The 25,791-nt window shown below is 46.8% G+C and overlaps 1 protein-coding gene across 2 annotated transcripts in view; it reads left to right on the forward strand.

Moving 5' to 3' along the window:
* Window positions 1-25,791, forward strand: part of PELI1 (pellino E3 ubiquitin protein ligase 1) — a 73,393-nt gene that overhangs the window by 27,564 nt on the left and 20,038 nt on the right. The window contains exon 1 of one of the 2 annotated variants that reach the window (XM_063918441.1): window positions 9,803-10,014. The exons of the other annotated variant lie outside the window; for it this stretch is intronic. The gene's annotated coding sequence lies outside the window, so the exon portion shown is untranslated. Of the gene's footprint in view, window positions 1-9,802; window positions 10,015-25,791 lie in introns of those variants that run through there. 2 annotated transcript variants of the gene reach the window in all.

Raw genomic sequence — 25,791 nt, forward strand, 5'->3', positions numbered from 1 at the left:
GCTGGGGTGGCTTGGTCGGATTCCCTGACTGAAAATATTGATACCCTGGACAGGGACAGTATATTATTGACTATAGAGCATTTAAAGGATGCATTTCTATATATGCGAGATGCACAGAGGGATATTTGCACTCTGGCATCAAGAGTAAGTGCGATGTCCATTTCTGCCAGAAGAGGGTTATGGACGCGACAGTGGTCAGGTGATGCGGATTCCAAACGGCATATGGAAGTATTGCCGTATAAAGGGGAGGAGTTATTTGGGGTCGGTCTATCGGACCTGGTGGCCACGGCAACGGCTGGGAAATCCACCTTTTTACCCCAGGTCACCTCTCAGCAGAAAAAGATACCGTCTTTTCAGGCTCAGTCCTTTCGTCCCCATAAGGGCAAGCGGGCAAAAGGCCACTCATATCTGCCCCGGGGCAGAGGAAGGGGAAAAAGACTGCAGCAGACAGCCTCTTCCCACGAACAGAAGCCCTCCCCCGCTTCTGCCAAGTCCTCAGCATGACGCTGGGGCCTTACAAGCGGACTCAGGCAAGGTGGGGGCCCGTCTCAAGAATTTCAGCGCGCAGTGGGCTCACTCGCAAGTGGACCCCTGGATCCTGCAGGTAGTATCTCAGGGGTACAAATTGGAATTCGAGACGTCTCCCCCTCGCCGGTTCCTGAAGTCTGCTTTACCAACGTCTCCCCCCGACAGGGAGGCGGTATTGGAAGCCATTCACAAGCTGTATTCCCAGCAGGTGATAATCAAGGTACCCCTCCTACAACAGGGAAAGGGGTATTATTCCACGCTGTTTGTGGTACCGAAGCCGGACGGCTCGGTGAGACCCATTTTAAATCTGAAATCCTTGAACACTTACATAAAAAGGTTCAAGTTCAAGATGGAGTCACTCAGAGCAGTGATAGCGAACCTGGAAGAAGGGGACTATATGGTGTCTCTGGACATCAAGGATGCTTACCTCCATGTCCCAATTTGCCCTTCTCACCAAGGGTACCTCAGGTTTGTGGTACAGAACTGTCACTATCAGTTTCAGACGCTGCCGTTTGGATTGTCCACGGCACCCCGGGTCTTTACCAAGGTAATGGCCGAAATGATGATTCTTCTTCGAAGAAAAGGCGTCTTAATTATCCCTTACTTGGACGATCTCCTGATAAGGGCAAGGTCCAGAGAACAGTTAGAGGTCGGAGTAGCACTATCTCAAGTAGTACTACGACAGCACGGATGGATTCTAAATATTCCAAAATCGCAGCTGATTCCGACGACACGTCTGCTGTTCCTAGGGATGATTCTGGACACAGTACAGAAAAAGGTGTTTCTCCCGGAGGAGAAAGCCAGGGAGTTATCCGACCTAGTCAGGAACCTCCTAAGACCAGGCCAAGTGTCAGTGCATCAATGCACAAGGGTCCTGGGAAAGATGGTGGCTTCTTACGAAGCGATTCCATTCGGCAGATTCCACGCAAGAACTTTTCAGTGGGATCTGCTGGACAAATGGTCCGGATCGCATCTTCAAATGCATCAGCGGACAACCCTGTCTCCAAGGACAAGGGTGTCTCTCCTGTGGTGGTTACAGAGTGCTCATCTCCTAGAGGGCCGCAGATTCGGCATTCAGGATTGGGTCCTGGTGACCACGGATGCCAGCCTGAGAGGCTGGGGAGCAGTCACACAGGGAAAAAATTTCCAGGGCTTGTGGTCAAGCATGGAAACGTCACTTCACATAAATATCCTGGAACTAAGGGCCATTTACAATGCCCTAAGTCAGGCAAGGCCTCTGCTTCAGGGTCAGCCGGTGTTGATCCAGTCGGACAACATCACGGCAGTCGCCCACGTAAACAGACAGGGCGGCACAAGAAGCAGGAGGGCAATGACGGAAGTTGCAAGGATTCTTCGCTGGGCGGAAAATCATGTGATAGCACTGTCAGCAGTGTTCATTCTGGGAGTGGACAACTGGGAAGCAGACTTCCTCACCAGACACGATCTTCACCCGGGGGAGTGGGGACTTCACCCAGAAGTCTTCCACATGATTGTGAACCGTTGGGAAAAACCAAAGGTGGACATGATGGCGTCCCGCCTCAACAAAAAACTGGACAGATATTGCGCCAGGTCAAGGGACCCTCAGGCAATAGCTGTGGACGCTCTGGTAACACCGTGGGTGTACCAGTCAGTATATGTGTTCCCTCCTCTGCCTCTCATACCCAAGGTACTGAGAATCATAAGAAGGAGAGGTGTAAAGACTATACTCGTGGCTCCGGATTGGCCAAGAAGGACTTGGTACCCGGAAATTCAAGAGATGCTCACGGAAGACCCGTGGCCTCTACCTCTAAGAAAGGACCTGCTCCAGCAGGGACCATGTCTGTTCCAAGACTTACCGCGGCTGCGTTTGACGGCATGGCGGTTGAACGCCGGATCCTGAAGGAAAAAGGCATTCCGGATGAAGTTATCCCTACCCTGATCAAAGCCAGGAAGGATGTAACTGTGCAACATTATCACCGTATTTGGCGTAAATATGTTGCGTGGTGTGAGGCCAGGAAGGCCCCTACAGAGGAATTTCAACTGGGTCGATTCCTGCATTTCCTGCAAACAGGACTGTCTATGGGCCTCAAATTAGGGTCCATTAAGGTTCAAATTTCGGCCCTGTCAATATTCTTCCAAAAAGAACTAGCTTCAGTTCCTGAAGTTCAGACGTTTGTCAAGGGGGTACTGCATATACAGCCTCCTTTTGTGCCTCCAGTGGCACCTTGGGATCTCAATGTAGTTTTGGGATTCCTAAAATCACATTGGTTTGAACCACTCACCACTGTGGACTTAAAATATCTCACATGGAAAGTGGTAATGCTGTTAGCCCTGGCTTCAGCCAGGCGTGTATCAGAATTGGCGGCTTTAATCCTATAAAAGCCCTTACCTAATTTTTCATACGGACAGGGCAGAATTGAGGACTCGTCCTCAATTTCTCCCTAAGGTGGTTTCAGCATTTCACTTAAACCAGCCTATGTGGTGCCTGCGGCTACTAGGGACTTGGAGGATTCCAAGTTGCTGGACGTAGTCAGGGCCCTGAAAATATGTTTCCAGGACGGCTGGAGTCAGAAAATCTGACTCGCTGTTTATCCTGTATGCACCCAACAAGCTGGGTGCCCCTGCTTCTAAGCAGACGATTGCTCGTTGGATTTGTAGTACAATTCAGCTTGCACATTCTGTGGCAGGCCTGCCACAGCCAAAATCTGTAAAAGCCCATTCCACACGGAAAGTGGGCTCATCTTGGGCGGCTGCCCGAGGGGTCTCGGCTTTACAACTTTGCCGAGCAGCTACTTGGTCAGGGGCAAATACGTTTGCAAAATTCTACAAATTTGATACCCTGGCTGAGGAGGACCTGGAGTTCTCTCATTCGGTGCTGCAGAGTCATCCGCACTCTCCCGCCCGTTTGGGAGCTTTGGTATAATCCCCATGGTCCTTTCGGAGTCCCCAGCATCCACTAGGACGTTAGAGAAAATAAGAATTTACTTACCGATAATTCTATTTCTCATAGTCCGTAGTGGATGCTGGGCGCCCATCCCAAGTGCGGATTGTCTGCAATACTTGTACATAGTTATTGTTACAAAAATCGGGTTATTATTGTTGTGAGCCATCTTTTCAGAGGCTCCTCTGTTATCATGCTGTTAACTGGGTTCAAATCACAAGTTGTACGGTGTGATTGGTGTGGCTGGTATAAGTCTTACCCGGGATTCAAAATCCTTCCTTATTGTGTACGCTCGTCCGGGCACAGTATCCTAACTGAGGCTTGGAGGAGGGTCATAGGGGGAGGAGCCAGTGCACACCAGGTAGTCCTAAAGCTTTTACTTTTGTGCCCAGTCTCCTGCGGAGCCGCTATTCCCCATGGTCCTTTCGGAGTCCCCAGCATCCACTACGGACTATGAGAAATAGAATTATCGGTAAGTAAATTCTTATTATTTTTATTTATTATTTCTCTATTTACCTAATATAAATATTGGCTCACTCCATATACAGTAGATAAGTGCATGCTGCCGTTTTTGAGAATTGGCGATAAAAGATGATTAGAGAAGATGTAGACGCTTTATTTATTTATTTATTTTTTTTATTTGTATTTTAGAATAGTGTACGAAACCTTGAGAACAAATAATTAAATTTTGATTAACTGTTATGGGAACTCTATTTCTAAAGAAGAAATGTACAGCGCTAAGCATGGCATTGAATTGAGATACATTACAGTGCCAGACCAGAAAACCAGATGCACCTATATCGCCCACCAAATGCCAGTTTGTTGCTCATTCTTGAATGAGCCTTTGTGCACACCTTTGCAGCCTTGCGTCCCATGATTGGACTGCACATCAGAGTACAAGTAGATGTCACGTTGAGGTACTCCTTTACTGTCCCTTTTAGCTCAACCCCTTAATACAACTTTCCTTTTCTTTCCTGTTGTAATGGGTTTTACCAGTTAAATGCTCAGTCTCCATCTTTTTGAAACTTATTTAAATACATTTTTTAATTTGGGTATTTTTATTAGCATTTAATATTTCTGAGTGTAAAATTCTGTCTTGTTGGTGTGCACGCCTAATTTATGGAGTAAACGTTCATCCCTGTGATCACTACGAAGAAGCCAGGAAATGCAGAGGGAGAAATAAACCAATGAATGTGAAACCGGACTGGGGTTATGCTGCATGGGGTGAGAGGGAGGGGGTTATGCTGTATGGTGTGGGAGAGCGAGGGGGTTATGCTGTATGGTGTGGAAGAGGGAGGGGGTTATGCTGTATGGTGTGAGAGAGGGAGGGGGTTATGCTGTATGGGGTGAGAGGGAGGGTGTTATGCTGTATGGTGTGAGAGGGAGGGGGTTATGCTGTATGGGGTGAGAGGGAGGGGGTTATGCTGTATGGTGTGAAAGAGGGAGGGGGTTATGCTGTATAGGGTGAGAGGGAGGGGGTTATGCTGTATGGTGTGGGAGAGGGAGGGGGTTATGCTGTATGGTGTGGGAGAGGGAGGGGGTTATGCTGTATGGTGTGGGAGAGGGAGGGGGTTATGCTGTATGGTGTGGGAGAGGGAGGGGGTTATGCTGTATGGTGTAGGAGAAGGAGGGGGTTATGCTGGAAGGGGCGAGAGAGTGTTATGCTGTATGGTGTGAGAGAGGGAGGGGGTCATGCTGGAAGGGGCGAGAGAGGGAGGGGGTCATGCTGGAAGGGGCGAGAGAGGGAGGGGGTCATGCTGGAAGGGGCGAGAGAGGGAGGGGGTCATGCTGGAAGGGGCGAGAGAGGGAGGGGGTCATGCTGGAAGGGGCGAGAGAGGGAGGGGGTCATGCTGGAAGGGGCGAGAGAGGGAGGGGGGGTCTTGCTGGAAGGGGCGAGAGAGGGAGGGGGTCATGCTGGAAGGGGCGAGAGAGAGGGAGGGGGTTATGCTGGAAGGGGGGAGAGAGGGAGGGAGTTATGCTGGAAGGGGAGAGAGAGGGAGGGAGTTATGCTGGAAGGGGAGGGAGAGAGAGAGGGAGGGGGTTATGCTGGAAGGGGCGAGAGAGAGGGAGGGGGTTATGCTGGAAGGGGGGAGAGAGGGAGGGAGTTATGCTGGAAGGGGGGAGAGAGAGGGAGGGGGTTATGCTGGAAAGGGGGAGAGAGGGAGTGGGTTATGCTGGAAGGGGCGAGAGAGGGAGGAGGTTATGCTGGAAGGGGCGAGAGAGGGAGGGGGTTATGCTGGAAGGGGCGAGAGAGGGAGGGGTTTATGCTGGAAGGGGGGAGAGAGGGAGGGGGTTATGCTGGAAGGGGTGAGAGGGAGGGGGTTATGCTGGAAGGGGCGAGAGAGAGGGAGGGGGTTATGCTGTATGGTGTGGGAGAAGGAGGGGGTTATGCTGGAAGGGGCGAGAGAGGGAGGGGGTCATGCTGGAAGGGGCGAGAGAGGGAGGGGGTTTGCTGGAATTGGCGAGAGGGAGCAGGTTATGCTGGAGGGGCGAAAGAGGGAGGGGGTTATGCTGGAAGATGCGAGAGAGGGAGGAGGTTATGCTGGAAGGGGCGGGAGAGGGGTTTGCTGGAATCTGCGAGAGGGAGCGGGTTATGCTGGAGGGGCGAGAGAGAGAGGGAGGGGGTTATGCTGGATGGGGCGAGAGAGAGGGAGGGGTTTATGCTGGAAGGGGAGAGAGGGAGGGGGTTATGCTGGAAGGGGGGAGAGAGGGAGGGGGTTATGCTGGAAGGGGCGAGAGAGAGAGGGAGGGGGTTATGCTGGAAGGGGCGAGAGAGGGAGGGGATTATGCTGGAAGGGGTGAGAGAGGTAGGGGGTTATGCTGTAAGGGGATGAGTGGTTTTGCTGTATGGAATGAGAGAAGAAGGTTATGCTTTACAGGATGAGAGGAGGAGGAGAGGTTATACTGCATGGGACAAGAAGGGGAGGGGATTTCACCTGATGGGAGGGGTTATTTAGTACACATTGGCCATAAATTACACCCACATTTGCAGCCAACTCTAGAGATAGGGCCTGATTCATGTAAGTAAAGCAAATAAGGAAGCAACTGAACAAAACCATGTGTAGAGAGTTAGATCTGGGTGGGGTGTGCTCGAACTGAAATTAAACTGCAGTGTAAAAATAAAGCTGTCTAACATTTGTGGGCTACATGCAAAAGCAACCAGTATTTACCCTGCACAGAAAAAAATATATATGTATTTTAATCCCTTGCATGGCAACATGGTTTAATCCAGGCACAAAGGGGTCTATTTTCTAAGCACTGGATGGAGATAAAGTCGCTGGAGATAAAGTACCAGCCAATCGGCTCCTAATTGTCATTTTTAAAACACAGCCTGTGATATGGCAGTTAGGAGCTGATTGGCTGGTACTTTATCTCCAGCGACTTTATCTCCATTCAAGGCTTAGTAAATAGACCCCAAAGTTCCTTGCTTTGTTTGCTTTACTTCCAAACATGAATCAGGCCCATAGTGTCAGCACATTCCATTTTGCTTTACAATTGGGTATGTGGCTGTCCCCAAATACAAGTAATGTGGCTGTATTAGTTTTACCATAATATCTGCCCTGTTGGCATCTCTGCATGGCAGCACCACATTAATCTAATTAGAAAAAATATATATTTTACGTTTAAATTGTCATCACCTGCACATTTTCAGATGTGAGGAGAGCGTTCTTGTAGGGTTAGAAGGAGGTTCTGGGTAACTGAAAGCTACTTTGTGTTCCATTGATGTACAGATGGGATGACAGGACAAAACTCTACACAAAAGGGTATAAGAAAGAGACCGAAATGCATAAACAGAAGGAGGGAACAGAAATTGGGGGGGGGGGGGGGGGAGAGGCAGATGTACGTACGTACATACATACAATCCTCCTACAGCAGGGAATGAGGAGAATCAACGCTGTCAGTCTGCTCTCTCCTGCTCTGCTGAATGCATCTGCCTGCAGCTGGATAGAAACACCTGCTGCTCACCTTTACATTGTAGCAGTCTCTGTGCTCAAATCAATTGAGTAGCAGGTACTTAGGGGGTCATTCAGATCTGATCGCTGCTGTGCGTTTCGTACAGCGGGTGATCAGGTCCAAACTGCGCATACATATGCACCGCAATGCGCAGGCGCGTCGGCCAGCTACAACGGGCATCGCTGATCAGCGACGGGTTGGTGCGAAGGATCATTCGCATGGGCGTTTGACAGGAAGAGGCCATTTGTGGGTGGTAACTGACTGTTTACAGGGAGTGTCAGGAAAAACGCAGGTGTTCCCAAGCGTTTTCAGGGAAGGGTGTCTGATGTCCGCTCCAGCCCCGATCAGCAGGATTCAATGGCACTGGAAGAGTAAGTCCTGGGCTGCGCAGAGACTGCACACACTGATTTATAGCAGCTCTGCTAACACAGCATCGCACACTTGCACAGCGAAAATACACTCCCACTGTAGGCGGCGTCTATCTGATCGCAGGACTGCAAAAAACGCAGCCCAGCGATCAGATCTGAATTACCCCCTTAGGCCGATACACATCAGGCTATATATTGGACGACCGATTGTTCAGACGCGAATCTGCTATATCGCTCTGTGTGTACACGCAATTGCGCGCTTTTGGGTCGTCCCCTCTGATGTGCTATATGTCAGATGGACCGACCAGGCTTACGGCAGCATACAGGTGAATGCAACGAGTAACGGTTTCTTGCGCGGTTGTACACCGGATTGTGCAGTGTGTACAGCCATGCGATATATCATAACATCAGTCCTCCAGTCCAATTGGATACACATTATCCTGATGTGTATCCAGCCTAACTGAACTGTTTCCAATGTTGCCTGCTGCAGAGGGAACAAGGAAACTGTTCACCCAGATAGAGCTGGGGGCGGAGTCTGCACTCCTCAAATGGAGTTAGCTGCACTGTTTCTAAGGACCCCAAATTCCAATGGTCTAACACCATTAATGTTTCTTTTTGTGATGGTAGGGTTACCATTCATTGGCTTCTTTTTGATAGCAGCCACCATCGAATGGCATGGAATCTATGGCCATTCGATTTTAAAATACAGCTCAATTCAGCTATTTAACATTGAGAACCAATGTAGGTGGTTCTTGCGCATGCATAAATCAGCCATATGGTTTTTTTTTTCCATTGTTTTTCTTTTGATGCGATGTTTAGTTACAATGACATTAAAAACTTTGATGGCAGACTTCCACCAGTGTCCATCCCTATTGTTTTCTAGGAAGGGCCATCGGTGGGGACAGGGCTTTGCGGTTCACAGTGGGGGCGGGGCTATGCTCTAGGTCTTGGCGTGCTGGGATACACTGGAGAAGAAAAAAAACATTGCAGGGTTCTGTGCCATCGGTCATCGGAGGTTTACCATCGGTGGTTGTTAACCACCAGTGGACAATGGCCAATCCTAGTATTTTCTCTTCTATGTCTGGCTGTATACAGCATGTAGAATATTCTGCAGTCGCCATGAGGATGTGTCTATTCCAGCACAGGGGGGTTTCTAGTTACCCACAAACCCTCCCTAAGTGTGCCACTGATAAGCATATCGGTTTCTCTGGGTCCCCCCTCATAAAAATGATTTCAGTCCTGTAATTGTAGCTGTGGCAGTAGCATAAAAACATAAACTACTGTGCATTGTACATCTGTAGTTTGCAGCTTTGTGAATCACTTTTTGTTTGTTAAATTGGTGCCTGGTAATTTTCAGCGAGTATAGTTTTGTCTGCGTTACAAAAAAAATGAGAATACAAAGATCAAGCTGACTCTATATCACCCCCTCCCAATCTTTCATCTGGAAGCACTGTAATAATGCAGTCACTGTTGTGTAGCTTGGTACCGTTTACATCCCCTTCAGAAGCCCCCGTTGAATGCAGTCATGTGTATTCCAGCAGGAAGCTCCCCTGCTGTCATTGGCAGACACTGTCTCGTACAGTAACTTGTCCTCCACACTCCCCTATATGGTGGAGACATGTAATTAACCGGTTTAGTTCAACTATGAAGTGGCATAAACACCAGTACCAGTGTGCGTCCTTTGCTATCCAGTGATCAGCTGAGCTCATTCTCAAAGAGCGTTAGGTTAGAGATGATCTGTAATTTGTAAAGTGCCATCCGATGCAAGACCAACCAGCGAGGAAATAGAAGTACCAGGCTGAACCCTCTCGTTTTGATACAGTATGTGACTTGAATGGCTGGGAGGTGTGTATCGCATGTCCTGCATAAGCTAGTGTTGCAGCGACTTGCTATCCATCAGCACTCCCCGTCGTCTGTGCTATGTAGGAGGTGTGTGTTAGAAGCTGTTGGCGAAGTCGTGCATCCTTTCCCTTCCTTTAGAAGCCAGGGATCAATGTGTGGAAGCTCAGGAGCTATGAGTCAGATCTCAGCCTGTCCTATTGGTTGCAGGATGGTGTTTACCTGTTTTGCATAGCACCTTCCCACCCGTCTGAGTCAGCATGCATCACGAAACACATAAGTAAAAGAAAGCAGGCAATCAGGATATTGTGTGTGCCAGGAAGAGTTGCTGAAGGATATTGCCACATTTGCTCTAGATATATTTCTCTAACAACCAAAGCGGAATCTTTACTATGTGATATGAAGGTATGTGACTCTATTCTCTCAGTAGGCCTTGCTGTGTTGGCAGTCTGTGCCGTGTGGTTTGTTTTGTACGTTGTGAGGACTAAGGGGGAGATGCACTAAGCAGCGATTTAAAAGTGGAAAAGTGAGCCAGTGGAGAAGTTGGCCATGGCAACCAATCAGCATTGACGTAACATTTATCATTTGCATACTATAAAAGTATACAGAGCAGCTGATTGGTTGCTATGGGCAACTTCTCCACTGGCTCACTTCTCTTCTTTTATCACTGCTTAGTACATCTCCCCCTTAGCTGTGTAGTGCTTGGAGAAGAAACTGAGACAGCGGTGTGGCAGGATGCTTCTTTCTTACAAGCCCCTCATACAAGTATTTTACTGGGTTTCTCTTAATTCATAGTCTAATTTAAGGACATACTTTTAAACTTATTTTATTAACGCCTATATTCCACTGTGCTTTACAAACCCTATTCAGTCATTCACATGTACAAACAAACTTGTGCCAATAAACCCATCAGTGTGTTCTTAGAGTGTGGAAGGAGGACACCCACGCAAACGCATAGAGATCATACAAACTCCACACAGATGAATGAGCCATGACCGGGATTTGAACTCATGACTTCAGTGCTGTGAGGCAGTAATGCTAGCCACTACGCCATCCATGCTCAATCCAAAGTGCTCCATCGTGTGTGTGTGTGTGTGTGTGTGTGTGTGTGTTTGTGTGTGTTAAGTTGTATCAGTTACATCACAGCACATCTATAAAACAAGCTAATTATCCCTCAACATTTCGAAATTGCATTTGTTTGAGCAATATGTAATAGTATAATCACTTTTACTAAACTATGCTTGTGTTGTGCTGTTGACCTGGTTAATTCTTGGGGCTGTGTAGGAGAGCCTTTGTAGTGGGTGATCTGAATTCCTGTAAGCGAGTCAGGAAATGTGTTTTCCTCTTATTGTATCCCCAATATGATGATGCTGTCAGACAAGGTGTCAAATACACCAACTGCTTACTTTAAACCTGCCCATTAGTTAAGCTTGTGTCTAGCACGGGATCCGTCTGATATCCTGGCTGTCAGGATCCCGGCGGCTGGGAGGCCGACGCCGGGATCCCAACATCCGGAATATAAGCGGCTAGCGCAGCATGTATCCTCGCGGGCTGGCCGCGTTTCGGGCCCCGTGGCGACATATTCCTCCTCAGGTGGCGCTGTGGACCACCACCCAAGTGGGGGATTTCTGCCGTTGGTCAGGATTCCGACCTCCAGTACTTCACCGATTGTCGGGATTCCGGCGTCAGTCTCCTGACAGCTGGGATCCCGACAATCGGCAAATTGAATGCCTCCCGTTTAGTAGAATGCGTTTTAAGCAATATGGGTTCATTTATGCAAAGATTTGTAAGGTCAAGTGATTAATAACAAGATCTAGGGAGAGATGTACTAAACCTTGGAGAGACAAAATGAATAGAGCTAAAGTACTAGCCAATCTGCTCCTTACTGTCTTGTTGCTAATTCTGTTGGGCCATGTATCTCCATCCATTTTATCACTCTCAAAAGCTTAGTACATCTGGCTCCTAGTTCTTTGTTTTTCTGGCTTCTCTCTTTCAGCCTATTCTGACAGGTGTCTATACACTAGGACACCTCATACCCCATGTCACTGTCCTGCTGTAGTGAGTGTCACCTGTTACTGCAGTTAATCTGTTGTGCATTACTACATTAGATCCATACATTGCAGAGTATTACATTTATTGTAGATTTGTTGCATTGTTCCAGGTATCCAGAGATTTTTCAGATAGGGGAAATCCCAGGTGAATGCCAATGTGACGTTTTGCTGTGTTCATATACTATACAACAGGAAGTAGATGGCGTTACACTTTCCCTACTAACTCCAATGCTGTATTTCTAATGATGTAAAGAGTTTGTAAATGTCAACGGCCTGAAATCATTTGTTTCTATGAGTACCCTATTAATATCTGTATTTCTGCTCATAGTGCAGCAAATAAATTCAGATCTGAGTGTTTATTCCTTGTTTGCTGTAGTTCGCTAATCCAAAAGCTCAGATGCTTCCTATCAAGTGCCGCCATACTGCGATACCAAATTCTACATACTTTTCTCACATTTCTACAGCGCTTCATTAATGTGTATAACTTTCAGCAGCTGAGCAGGTCCCAGTTCACCTCCATGATGTCCAATCAGTGGTGTGAGGGGAGTGGCCGGTGGAAGTAGAGTCTACCATGCAGCTAAAGAACAGACATGTCCTTGATTTTGTGGATCCCACATAAGGGGTCAATCCTATTGCTTACGAAGGGTGTGAGGTGCCATTGCCCCAGCGTTTCAGCGCTGGCAACGGCACCCAATCTCGCACCCTTTGCTGGCTGAAATCAGCCCTACTTAGCATAAAGTTACTCAGAGCACTATGGGGCAACGAGCACTTTTATGCAAATAAATTGATATGCAGAGAAAACTTTACAATTAAGTGGTAACGCTGCTTTAAGAACATAAAGCCATGGTATACAGTCATAGAAACAGACAACAGATAAGAACCACTTGGGCCATCTAGTCTGCCTATGCACACACGTGTACCTACTAGGGTTCATGTTTGTTTGGAGACAGTTAAGCTACCAGTATATATTTGGAATGTGGTCTGAAAATGGAGTATCTGGAGGAAACCCACGCAAGCTTGGGGAGACTATACAAACTCCACACAGTTAGGGCCGTGGTGGGAATTAAACCCACAACCTCAGTACTGTGAGGCAGTAATGCTAATCCGTACTACCATGTGTCATGTGGTTTCAATGTCTGTTTGCACAGCCTTGCCAGTAGTCCTGAGCAATAAGTTATCATGGACAAGAATGTTTTTTTGTGGACGTTAGCCACTACTAGTAATTGCCATTTCCTGCCCTGAGAAGACCTATAAGTAGGCTTGCCATATTATCCTTTTAATTTGGGACAGCACTGATTTACGCAGGTTCCATGGCTGATTTAAAAACAGGTGAATGGCAGGCTTGAATTTAGCAATCCACAAACTTGTGTAAATCATGGATGTCATGGATTAAAGGGATATTATGGCAAGCCAAGCTATAAGCGAAGCAGTGTTAGGCTGTTGGCATGTGCTGGGTACTTATAGCAGCCGGGCACACACACAATGCATCGTCTCCTGTTCCGGAAGTAGTAGTGATAGACTACAAACATTCTTTACATTGACATTCATGGCTAAGCAGGAGCTGGTAAGTGCACCCTATTCAGCAATGAGCAGATCATTATAGTGTGAGATCCTGCCCTCAGAACGTGGCACTGCTTGGTTCTTTCAGATATGGAGAATCAGGCCAGTCTATCACTAATGAGCAGCAAGGAGGAGGATGCAGGCTGTGGAACTTGTTTTTATGTTTTGTAGCGCTCAGCAGTGCTACCCAACACCTGACCCTGAGGATGGCCTGTGTCACAGCCAGATGTCATTAGAGAAGATTTATAGGGCGCTACAAACATGCAAGCGTGTTCCTTTCTCATATGGGTATAAACTACTGTGCAGCCACTGGATACATCCATTGACAGGTGTTGGATATTTGTCAGGGGTTGTACCACTTATGATTTCCGTAGCTTACTTGCCACAGGGGTGAATGAAATGGTGCAGCCCCCATTGCACAGGCAATCTCATGCTAGGTACATACTAGACTATCCTGGATTGTGGCTGTCAGCATGGCCGATGGAACAGTAAGCTGGTTGGCCGTACACACTGAACGATATGTTGTGTGACAGCGCGGTGTATCATACAGTGGCCACATCAGCTCAAAGCAACAAAAATCATCCAATATATCATCTAGAGTGTACTCTGCATAAGGCTTTGCTGTTTATTTGGGGTGATAGAACCGCCCGGCAAACTGGTTACTCTGAAAGGTTTCAAATAAGAAAATGTGATGACGTTACTGGGTCAATTTAACCATTTCAGCGGCAGTAAGCGAGAAATGTGTTATGCAGCTACACACTTGCATCTTCTCCTTGTTCTAAGTGTGGGCTTATCTTTTTGGTTCTGGAAAACTCTGCCAGCTGCTTTAAATATCCATCTTATTAACATGTTAAATGTTCCAGCCAGCCCACACACACAGCTCTGAGTTACTGCAATGTAATGTGGAGGCTTTGTGAGGGGAGAATCAGCTGTTCTCTCCGTCTTTCAAATATGGGGATGATTATTAAGGCACAAATGATGTGGGTCTCCCGACAGCTGAGATTTCCTCCTACCAGTGAGCAGTGATTTGCAGTATTACTCATGATGCTGAGTGAACTCTGTGCTAAGGGTAATTAAGCCATCACCATTAATGATCTGTGATATGAAAAAGTTCTTTGTATGAAAGTTGTTGGGCATGCTTTTTTCCACTTGTGAAAGGTCATGTCATTTTGCTCATTGTTCTTGAAGAAAGAATAATCCAGTTATACCCATTTCAGACATAGTCCCGGGATTTCGCCGGGGCTTTTGTCTCGATCTGGGTCTTGGTGATGTGTGAACAGACCCGGCCCGGGTCAGACCTCCCAGGTGCGTGACCCTGTCCTGCACCAGGTTTATTCCGTCTGTTCCGTCTAGAGCAGGGGTGGGCAATTATTTCAGCTGGGGGGCCGCTTAACACTTCCAGCGAATATTCGAGGGCCACACACATAATACTCAAAAAGAGATCCCTTTTTACACATTACGGCAGACAGCGTGCCCTTTTTACACATTACGGCAGACAGCGTCCCCCTTTTTGCACATTACGACAGACAGCGTCCCCTTTTTACAGATTACGACAGACAGCACCCCCATTTTTATAATTACGGCAGACAGCGCCCCCGTTTTTATACATTACGGCAGACAGCGCCCCCGTTTTTATACATTACGGCAGACAGCGCCCCCGTTTTTATACATTACGGCAGACAGCGCCCCCGTTTTTATACATTACGGCAGACAGCGTCCCCGTTTTATACATTATGGCAGACAGTGCCCCCGTTTTTACACATTACGGCAGACAGCACCCCCGTTTTTACACATTACGGCAGACAGGGCCCCCGTTTTTACACATTACGGCAGACAGTCCCTACCCCCCTTTCCCCACCCTCCCCTAAACCTATATAGCAGTCCTTACCCTCCCCCCCCCCCTCCCCCTCCCCTAAACCCATATAACCGTTTTTAACTCCCCTCCCCTGAACTTATATGGCAGCTTTAGCTTTATCCAGGACAGGGGGTTTACCTATTTGTCAGTGGCAGACGATCCCTGCTGTCTGATGATCCGCACTGCTGCTGCTGCCGCCGCCGCTTCTCCTCACTGGCCGCCGCTTCTTCTCCCCGCTGGCCGCCGCTTCTTCTCCCCGCTGGCCGCCGTTTCTTCTCCCCACTGGCCTTCGCAGTGCTCCCCACTGGCCGCTTCTGCTCCGAAACCCCACTGCAGTGCCCGCCAAGCGCCGCCCCCCGTGCCGCCCAGCGCCGCCCAGCGCATGATAGAGGAAATCCCGGTCAGCTGACCCTGTGACGTGACCGGGATTTCCTCAGCGGCGCCGCGTCTGAGAGCTGTGCAATGACAAGCGGCCTGTCGGGCCTCTTGTCATTGCACTCTGGTGGGGCACAGCGGGCCAGGCAGGATCGGTCCGCGGGCCGGATCCGGCCTGCGGGCCGCCTGTTGCCCACCCCTAGTCTAGAGTGTGATCCAGGTTTTTTTAGAAACAGGTTGCCTAGAAAATACTTGATTGGCTGTTTGGGGCACTTGCAGATGACCTCATCAGCCGGCGCCAGAGCACATTGCGCAATGAGTTACACTGAATGGTAGATGCTAGATTCAAGTGGCCCAAGGGACCTATGACGTAAGGGGGAGGAGCCACATCACCAGGGGGAGGAGCTAGGCCAGTGGGATAGTTCTTCTACTATCCACGCCACCAGCTATTACCTTTAGAAACCCGGTGGCAAGCTTAGCGGAGCGAGCCACCGAGCCTGAAGCGTGGCGAGCAAAGTGAGCCACCGAGGGTACTTTTCAGGTACCTTGTTCGGGCCTGGCTCCTCCCCCTGGTGATGTGGCTCCGCCCCCTGGTGACGTCAAAGGTCCCTTACCCCACTCCGATTTAGAACCAACCTACACTGAATGCCAGGGCAGACACTGGTTTAGTGTGAACTGACTCAGCACGGAAATTTCACAGGTCCAAGATGCAAAGTGAAATGGGGTCCCTAACTGAGACACTGGTTGGAGCTGTGTCGGGGCCATGGCTCATGTCTGACAGGGATAAAAGTGTAGTAATATCCTGGGCATCAGCAAACTGCCATTGGGTAACAATTCTGACTGCACTGTACAGTCAGTTCCGCATGTTAGTCCCGGGTTACCATAGAGCTTGAGCCTGTTTCATGGGGGGGGGGGGGGGAGGAGAGAAGTGACCTGTGTTCAGTTTGCTCTGAGCAGGTATAAATCTGACTGGTGGGGACTAGAATACCTGGAATCTGTATGTTTTACCGACAGATGGGATGACTTCTGTCCGTATATTGACAGCGGAATCCCGTCTGTCCGAATCCTGGCAGCGAGGCATAGGGGTGTATTTAATAAGATTCGGATCCATTCCGACATGCATTTGTCAGAAATGGATCCGACAACCCCTATTCAATAGATGGCCAAATCAGACTGTCTGATTTGGCCGTACCCGGGGTCCTGCCCTGCCGCTGCTGTGGGCGGCTGCTGGGTGCACTGACGGCGGCGGCGGGGAGTGCAGATGGTGGTAGCTGGCGGGGGGGACTAATGGCGGTGGGGGTAAGCTGGACAGCGGCAGCCAGTAGGGGGAGCTGGCAGCGGGGGGACATGTCTGCGGCAACGGGGGGAGGTGCTGCAGGGAGAGAGGTGCCTGGCCGTGGGCGGCCAGGCAAATTACCTCTCATCCCCGTCTCCTCGCCTTAATCTGACTTGTTTTCAAGTCTGATTGAGTTTGTCGTAAAGGGTGCCAAAACCTGTCTGATTTGGCCCCATTTCCGACAGAAGCACGCGGATCAGCAGCTATCCCGCTGATCCACGTGTTTTCCGACAAGTCGGAATTGCTGACCTGTCGGAAAAATGGCAGCCCAATTTAATAGGTCCGAACACTATCTGACCTAAAAGTAAGAAACTGACGCTTTCCGACAAGATGGCAGTTCCGACTTGAATTGAATACCCCCCTTAAAATGTATTTTCGACTCGTCTGAAAAAACTGCCTCTAATGAATAGGTCGGAACCCCTTCCGGCCTATTTCTGTCGGAAGCTGCCGTCTCTCCGACAGTTATTGAATACACCCCATAGAGTCCCCTCGCGGGCTGGCTGCGCTCGCCACACTATGGACCCATTGGCTCTCTTCGCTCGCACTAGGATATATTCCCACTTGGTTGGTGGCGTGGACCCACCGACCGAGTGTAAATACTCTTTCGGTCTTCTGTACGTCGGCATCCCAACAGCTGGTATTTTAACTGCATCCCAAACACAGAGTTCATTACAGGGTTCTCTGTGCCACATGTATCCAGCCTTCTCTACTTAGAGCAGCATGCTGGCGGCATTGTCGGCTGTCGGGATTACAGCGTCCGATTACCGCCTGGAACCCGATAGCCAGCAAATTGAACGAATCCCCTTCTAGGTACATTCTTATTTTGAAGCGTTTTTTCCACACCTGCCTTAAACTTTTGCACAGTACTGCTAGCAGAGTGCCTGTAAAAAAAAAAAAAGAGGGGGGTTGGGGGGGGGGGGGGGACCAGGATTACAGCATCATTCAGCATTTTTATAAGTTGTGACTTGTTAATCATTATAACAATGTTTCATTGTTCTACTTGTTCATAAAAATAATCAAGTATTGTAGTATAATCGTGTAATTACTACTGAATGCCTTTTACTGTTACCACCATCCAACAAGATTTTGCCATGAATCCTTAACTTCTTGTCACCTCATTAATTAGGGTATATTTTATTTACTAAACCCTCCTGCTACTGCCCCCACCACTTACCTTGTTACTGTCTGGCTGCTGTCTTTGAAGTTCACCAGCAGACTACAGTAAGTGTCTTGATCCTGGAGGAACCACAGGTAACATACATACACTACACCCAGTCCACACACTACAGGCACACACCAGGACATCTAGCTCCGGTGTATGGTGTCCACTTCAATCTATGACCTTAAAACAGAAGGATATTTAGGTTAAAAGAAGCAAAATCTGTTTCATAAGTGAGCATCAGTGCTTGTGATGAGAGAGCCCTGTGCCAGACCATCCTCTAGATATAAGTACCCTGGAGGATAGCTGCTAGAGGTCTCCTTACTAACCAGGGTTAGCGACGCGTTTCACTTGACATCTTACATTTAATCAGGCTGGTGGTACTAATAAAGTGAAACATTGTATTGATTATTACAGAATCCAGTTGATTATCACGCTCTATCTCCTATCTGACGTGATGGGAGAACACGGTGGCGATATTCAATTGAGTCCCGTCATCATGCTAATTGTGCCATACGGGTCACACTTCGCGCATTTCCGGGAAGGGGGGGGGGGTGAGCTAAAATGCTGACGCTGGCAGTAATCGCGCCCACACGAAGCTACAATTGAATAGCTTGGAGATATATACATAGAATGATGGATACTTTCAGCTATTTTACACCATGATTGGGTAACTTGTTCTCCAGTTTGCCTTGCAGGCTAGTGGCTGGCAGTAGATGCTTAGTCTTGTAGTCCACAACAAATGTGAAACTACAGTTTGCATACTGCCCTACTCTTTGTCTAACCGTAAATGGATGTAACATAGTTGTGATTTTTATATTTGTCTATATGCAGTAAAAATACTTCATTTAGAATTCATACGTATTTGTGTACCAATTTTCTGCTGGTCAGATGATTTGGAAGAAAGCGATATTTCAAAGATACCAAAAGCATGTTTTCTTATATAAACTATTAAGTTAAAACTCAGCATTCAAACCTAAAGTGCTGGTCTCTGTGAATCCTTATTGAATGTCTGATATGCATCGCAAAAAAGGTTCCTTACCTTAACCAAATAGCTCCAGTTATGCAGTGCGAATCACCCACAGGAAAGTAGCATATGGCAGTGGTTCTCAAACTGTGTGCCGTGGCACCCTTGGATGCCTTAGGGTCTCTTGCAGGGGTGCCCTGGTTTGGTGGTCCAGGACCAATTCAAATTATTCATGATCAGTATAATAAGCAAAACCAGTGCTTGTGGCTGCTAATCATAAAATAAGTGGACATACCGGAGAGAATCTTGTCCCTTTACCATCGCATAACTGAACCTAAGTATAACTTATAAACACATATATATACTTTATATATAAATATATTTACTTAATTTGATGTTGTTATTTTCTAAATTTCTCAATAAAATTTTTTTGCCTAGGGGTGCCGTGAAAGAAATTCTGATACTGTAGGGCGCCGTGATTCAAAAAAGTTTGGGAACTACTGGCGTAGGGTATAGCTCTGTAATTCTTTGTTGTGCAGCAAAGTCTTGATGGTTATGGCACATAGGTTACTAGGATATGATACAAAATACTCTGACCCTAAAATAATAGATAACATTTGCATCTTCAGAGTAAAGAGATCTTTGGGCTTCACTTTTTTTTTTGTCTGTGATCAGATGATTCAAAAAAATTTTCGTTATGACAATGGCACTGTTTCCTTAGTTTATTGATGGTATCACCAATCAAGCAATATGACAGCTCCCATTCATATTATTAAATGAAAATTGGCAGAGAAGGTAAAGTCCATTTATTTAGGAAAATATGTACCTGCTAGCTAGAGCTCAGAATTTATATCATTTATAGCAATGTATTTAAGACCCCTACTAGAAAATATTTGTCAGTGGACCAGACTAGAGTAAGAGATTGTCCACTGTCTAGCATCTTCCATCAATGAGCTTAATGGTGGCAGAATGTCTAAATTTACAGGAAGTGGACTAAAGTGTATAAGCCCTTCTACTTCAGTTGGATATTAGAAAGTGAATGTATAATCAGAGAGGTGTTTGTGTTTATTGGCCTTAAAGTTACATTGCACAACTGACGTCTTTACAGTGGACACACAGAGAGAGAACTGGGCTCACTCATGTCCGGAAAATATCTTGTGTTGGTCTAAATCTGTTTAAGCAAGCATGGGTGATGTGTGAATGGGTTGATATTCATATTTCATTTAATCATCCGCTCTCAAATTGGCCTTTTTACATGCACAGCTTTAAAATCCAGCATTTAGTATTATATTGCATTTATAGAAGGACCTAAGGCCTAACAGGAGGATCTTTTATCAGCGTAACATATGCAAATGTTTAGCAGCGCACACAAGCAAAGTGTTTTATGCAGATGTAAGAGAGGCTTGCTGGAAGTCTTGCACCTTACCTGACTCCTGCTGGGAAATAGAGCACTGTGCATCTTCCAGACATAACGAGTTTACCTTCTAGGAACAACTGCTATGTCTCTTACCTTAGTCGCTCTTCATCTCGGTTATGAGCGATGAAATAGAACAATTGCTGCTTTTGTTTGTCAGCTGTTGGCTCTAATGCAGATTACTGTGCATTGTTGGTTAGACTAAACTAGAGCATTGTTTAAAGACTTTTTACACCTGGATTGTGTATAGAACGTACCCTGCAGGTACATATAAATGAAAGAAGAAAAAAAAAAAACCTCTTCCAGATCTTTAACATTTGCTCACAGTATGTCGTGCAGTGACTGACTGTCTTCTGTTGCTTAACGAGAAGCAGATCTTGGTTGTCTGGATTCATTCAGTTTGCTAAAAACTAGAGTCCCCTAAATATTGGACTGAAAAGTCTGATTTATAGGGATAATAACCCAAATGCCTGCAATTGTGTGTAAAAGGCTATTAAGTAGGTACTACCACCACAGTCCTTCTAGCTATCCACACCTTGGTATTGAATGCTCTATTAAAATTAAGCATTTTTTTTTTTCAAATCTAAAACGATAAAATACTTAAAACATTATTATTATTATTATTATTATTATTATTATTATTATTATTACTATTACATTTTATTTATAAGGCGCCACATGTGTTTCGCAGCGCCGTACAAAGGACAGTACACGGAGACAAAACATTGCATTATAGTAAATTAAATAACAGAAATAGAATACAGGTAAAAGAGCACCACACATTCTCAAGACATAATACAGCTAAGATGTAAGTATTGATGGAGTGATCATCGTACTACTAGAGGCTGGTGGCCATAGATGGAGATAAGCCTTTACTAGCAGGATAAAGATGGTCGTTGAGTAGGGGAGAGCTGCGAGTGAAATGTGTCGAGACGAGGGCTTAGATAACAAGAGGAAAGAGGGCCCTGCTCTGAAGAGCTAACAATCTAGTGGGGAGGGGCGACAGACAGATGACAAGAGGTGCAGCCAAGTGGGAGGTAGCCTGATGGCAGTATGCAAGCAAAGCTGAGATGTTCACGGCATGAGGCAGGGGGATGGAGGCGCGGCTTCAGCACTGGGTTATGCATCGGGAGGGTATGCTTTGATGAATAGGTGGGTTTTTAGTGCCCGTTTGAAGCTTTGCATGGTCGGGGAGAGTCTAATGGAGCGGGGGAGTGCGTTCCACTGAAGGGGTGCAGCACGGGCATTTATTATTATTATTATTATTATTATTATTATTATTATTATTTATTATTATTTAATTTCCACACAGCATGCATAGAAGACTGACCAGTGACGTGTTTAGTTGTCCTTATGGTAAATTATAGCCATAGAAATGTTTGATCGCTGGAAAAGCAATGATGGGAGGTTATTACGATCGCCACATGGTGATAAATAGACCCCCCCACTGATGTGGCTGGTAAGCATTCTGTGTTCCAAATATGGCTCTACCCCCAAAATGCCTGCCTTAGTCATACATACAGTATCTAGTGTTCATTCGGGAAGCGGTTAAAATACAGCCAGTCGGGATCCCAGTGGTCACAATACCAACATCGGAATCCCGACAGTGGGTGAAATGCCGCCGCCAGAATACCGGCGACACAGGCTATTCTTCCTCTGGGTGTCCACGACACCCATAGAGGGTGAGTATAACCTGCGTAAGGGGCTTTCTAGCGCTCGCCCCGCAGACGGCATTCTGGCGGACGGGATCCTGCTGTCGGGATCATTACAGCCGGCAGATCATGCATATCCTGTTCATTCTAGCACCCTGCACCTTTCAAACCCCGTGCTGTTCTGCTTCCCTGCCTGGGGAGTCGCTCTCTGCTTTGGTGCTTCTAGCACAGTCTGGTGTATAACTTCGCTTTGAGAACGCATCAGTTGCCACATGATGAAACCTAAATCTCCCATTGTCATTGTTATTTGAATCCCATTGTGTGAAAGAAAACGGCAATTCACCAATATAGTGACGCTCAATATATTTAGCGATATTGTAACTTTGTTAATTGCTGGCTGTTTTCAGCAACAAGACATTGTGAAACCTCATTGTACAGTATTGTTCCAGCTAATGATGTTCTCTCCAGCATTGTGTTTGTTCCCTTACTGAATTCACAGGTATATAATTGAATCTCAAATCACATCCTCCGTTCATTTTTACGAACATGTCATTTGTAATGAAGCAGCAGGGTGCGAAGTCAGGTCTGAATCATAGCTCACAGGAGCATATAATGATAGTGCAGTGACTCCCACTACTGTATTGCTCTTTATACCACAGATTCCTTTTGATTTATTTCAACCAACTTAGCTTGTGTCTCCTGCGTCCTGCTGCCCATAGTTACTGTTGCTATGTTCTGCAAGTTGGTTTGACACAGCACTGAGGAAATATGAGCCCAGAGTTTCCACGCCAGATTAATTTGCTGCTGTCCTTACTTTCTAATTAACCCTTTGTTGAGAGTGCTGAAGAGTAAGACCGTATCTATAGGTTGCATAGGCTCTCACTTGTTGCCTTATGTTGAAAATCTTTGACACACTGTGCATTTGATGTGAGTTCTCCACCCTGCTCCGGCAGGTGTTTTTATACCCGTGCGTGGACATGTGCATGATAGCACCTGTACCCATTTGTTTGTGTACCTGGGTACATATCCTTAACGCGTGGCCGGGATTTTTTAGAAGCCGAGTGTAGAAACACAGTGTTGATATATCGAGTATTTCTGTTTAGTTAGTCATGATGACACTGCCAGTGGCATATCCTGCCTGACGGAACACTGATGCCTGGGTACAAACTCCTATCTGTATCACACACTGGACAGAGATCAGTGCGGTAAAGTATATTGGGGTAGATGTGTTAACCTGGAGAAGGTATAAGGAAGTGATAAAGCAGTGTCAAGTGCAAGGTGATAATGCACCAGCCAATCAGCTCCTAACTGTTCATTTACATATGGGAGCTGATTGGCTGGTGTGTTTATCACCTTGCATTTATTTATCACTGGTTTATCACTTCCTTATGCATTCTCCAGGTTAATACATCTGCCCCGTTGTTTTCTGTACATGCAGAATGTTTGTCAGCGATTAGGAACCATTTTAGGCTCCAAAGGTCCTTCGCAAAGTCCAAAGTAGGGTTAAAGGTATCCGGTCTTTAGGTCGACATGGCAAAGGTCGACATGAGGCTTTTTTTCACTTTTTTCCAATTTTTTAAAAACTTTTTCATACTTTACGATCTACGTGTACTATGATTGGGAATAGTAACCTGTGCCGAGCGCATCGGTAGCAGAGCGAAGCACCTTGCCTGAAGCATGGCAGTGTGAGCGGACACTGTGAACTAATTGGGGTTCCTGGTCACTTTACAAAGAAAACAACACCCCAAAAAATATGAAAATCTCATGTCGACCTTTTCCATGGCGACCTAATGACAGTGTAGACCTATTTTAGGTATCTACCTAGGCACTGTCGACCAATAGTGGTCGACCTAATGACTGTCAACCTAGGGACAGTAATGTTAGTAAGCATTGCAATTAATGATACCTGTCCATGCTGGACACTAAGGGGTATATTCAATGAGTCGGGTCCATTCCGACATGCAGGGGGGGGAGCAGCGGAGGAGACGGAGCGGACGGGGGAGGAGATGGGGGAGCAGCGGCTGCAGCAGCGGAGGCTCACGGCAGCGTCCACCCGGCTCCAGCAAGCGGGACCTCGCTTGCTGGAGCCGGGTGGCCGCTGCCGCTGGGTCCCTGCTCTCCCCACTGCTCCCCCGTCTCCTGCTCTCGGCTCACTCATCTCAATCCAACTTTTTTTAAAGTCGAATTGAGATTGTCAGAAACGGGGCTAAAACCTGTTTGGGTTGGTCCCGCTTCCGACAATGCTGAAGCCGCCGATCAGCGTGCATTCCGACAAGTCGGGTTTCCCGACTTGTTGGAATAAATGGGGCCGTAATGAATAGGTCGGTCGGAACCCCTTCCGACCTAAAACTGACGTAAACTGCCGTCTTTCCGACAAGACGGCAGCTTCAGACAGTTATTGACTATACCCCTATATGTGGCACAGAACTGTGATAAATGTTTCTTGCTCTGTGGTCTGTTAGGGGGAGGGGGTCATCTTATACAAACAGAAAAACTGCAAGTATTTTTTTTTTTTTATAGAATATTTTTTATTCAAAATAGAATATCATATACAGAGATCGCATAGCACACATGGAACACGTGCAGTACACATACGCACCACAACGTAATAAAACATAGAGCGTATTGAGCAGAAAGCACCACGGACAATACAGTTTATCAAATTTGGAACAGTGTGCCGAAATCATAATTACATGTCAAGAAACCCAGTATTAAAAATGTACATGTGAACAGGCAAATATTCATACCGAATAGAATTGCGAAATCTGTAAACCTTATAATAGCCATCAGTAATCTTATATACAATAAGTTGCATTTGAAAAAAACTAACTAACCTATAAAAAAAACCTTAAAAGATAAAGGAAAGGGAAGTAAAATCACAATTACGAATCACTCAAAGCACAACACCCACCTAGGGCCCAGCAAGACCCAACATCCTGTTAGCCACTATAATTGAAGATCGGGGGAGGAGTATGGAGATTCGAGAAAGTGAAGGACTATTAGGAGCCATAGTCTCGCAAGGCATACCTTAGCCAAGGCACATACACTGCGAGCATACAGGCTCTCCCATCTGGACACACAAGCAGAGCCTCCCATCCCCAAAAGACAAAACTGTGGGGTGAGCAAGTCCCCAGATATACCTGTTCCTTCCAGAATTTATCTGATCCCAGACCAAAACATACACACCAATGGACAATCCCACACGAGATGCCAGAAGGAACCCCCACAGCAACACCACATTTAGGGCAGATGTCGGAATGACCAGTCCCGAACTTAGCCAGCCGAACCGGTGTCGTGTACGTTCTATGGTAAATAAAAAACTGAATCTGTTGGAATCTAAGTGACTTAGTGACTGTACCAGGGTACTCCAAAGCAAGAGCCCAGTCTTCATCTATAGGGCCTAGATTTCCCTCCCATTTCTCGAGTAGACTAGATAGAGGGTCCATATGAAGCTTAGCAAGGAGATATGCATAGGCAAGGGAAATCGCCTTAACTCGACCCAATTTGGTTACAAAGGTCTTAATGGGAAATGGGAGGATAGTACGGGTATGATACCTGGAACTGAGTCTGTAGAGCGTGCCGAAGTTGTAAATATCTACAGAAATATGAGTTGGGTAAATTGAACTCGTCTTTCAGTTGCTGGAAAGATTTTAATGTGTCCGTTTCGTATAGGTGGGATATGGGAACATTGGATCTAGGAGCCCAAACCTCCCACCCCTCATGAGTATTTAATTCAGGGAGCCAAGTAGAGTACCAGAGGGGAGTGTCCGGATCTAAGCTATCAAATTTGAGGAGAACCCTCAGGGCCTGCCA

This window comes from Pseudophryne corroboree, chromosome 4, assembly GCF_028390025.1.
Source record: "Pseudophryne corroboree isolate aPseCor3 chromosome 4, aPseCor3.hap2, whole genome shotgun sequence".
Lineage (NCBI taxonomy): Eukaryota > Metazoa > Chordata > Amphibia > Anura > Myobatrachidae > Pseudophryne > Pseudophryne corroboree.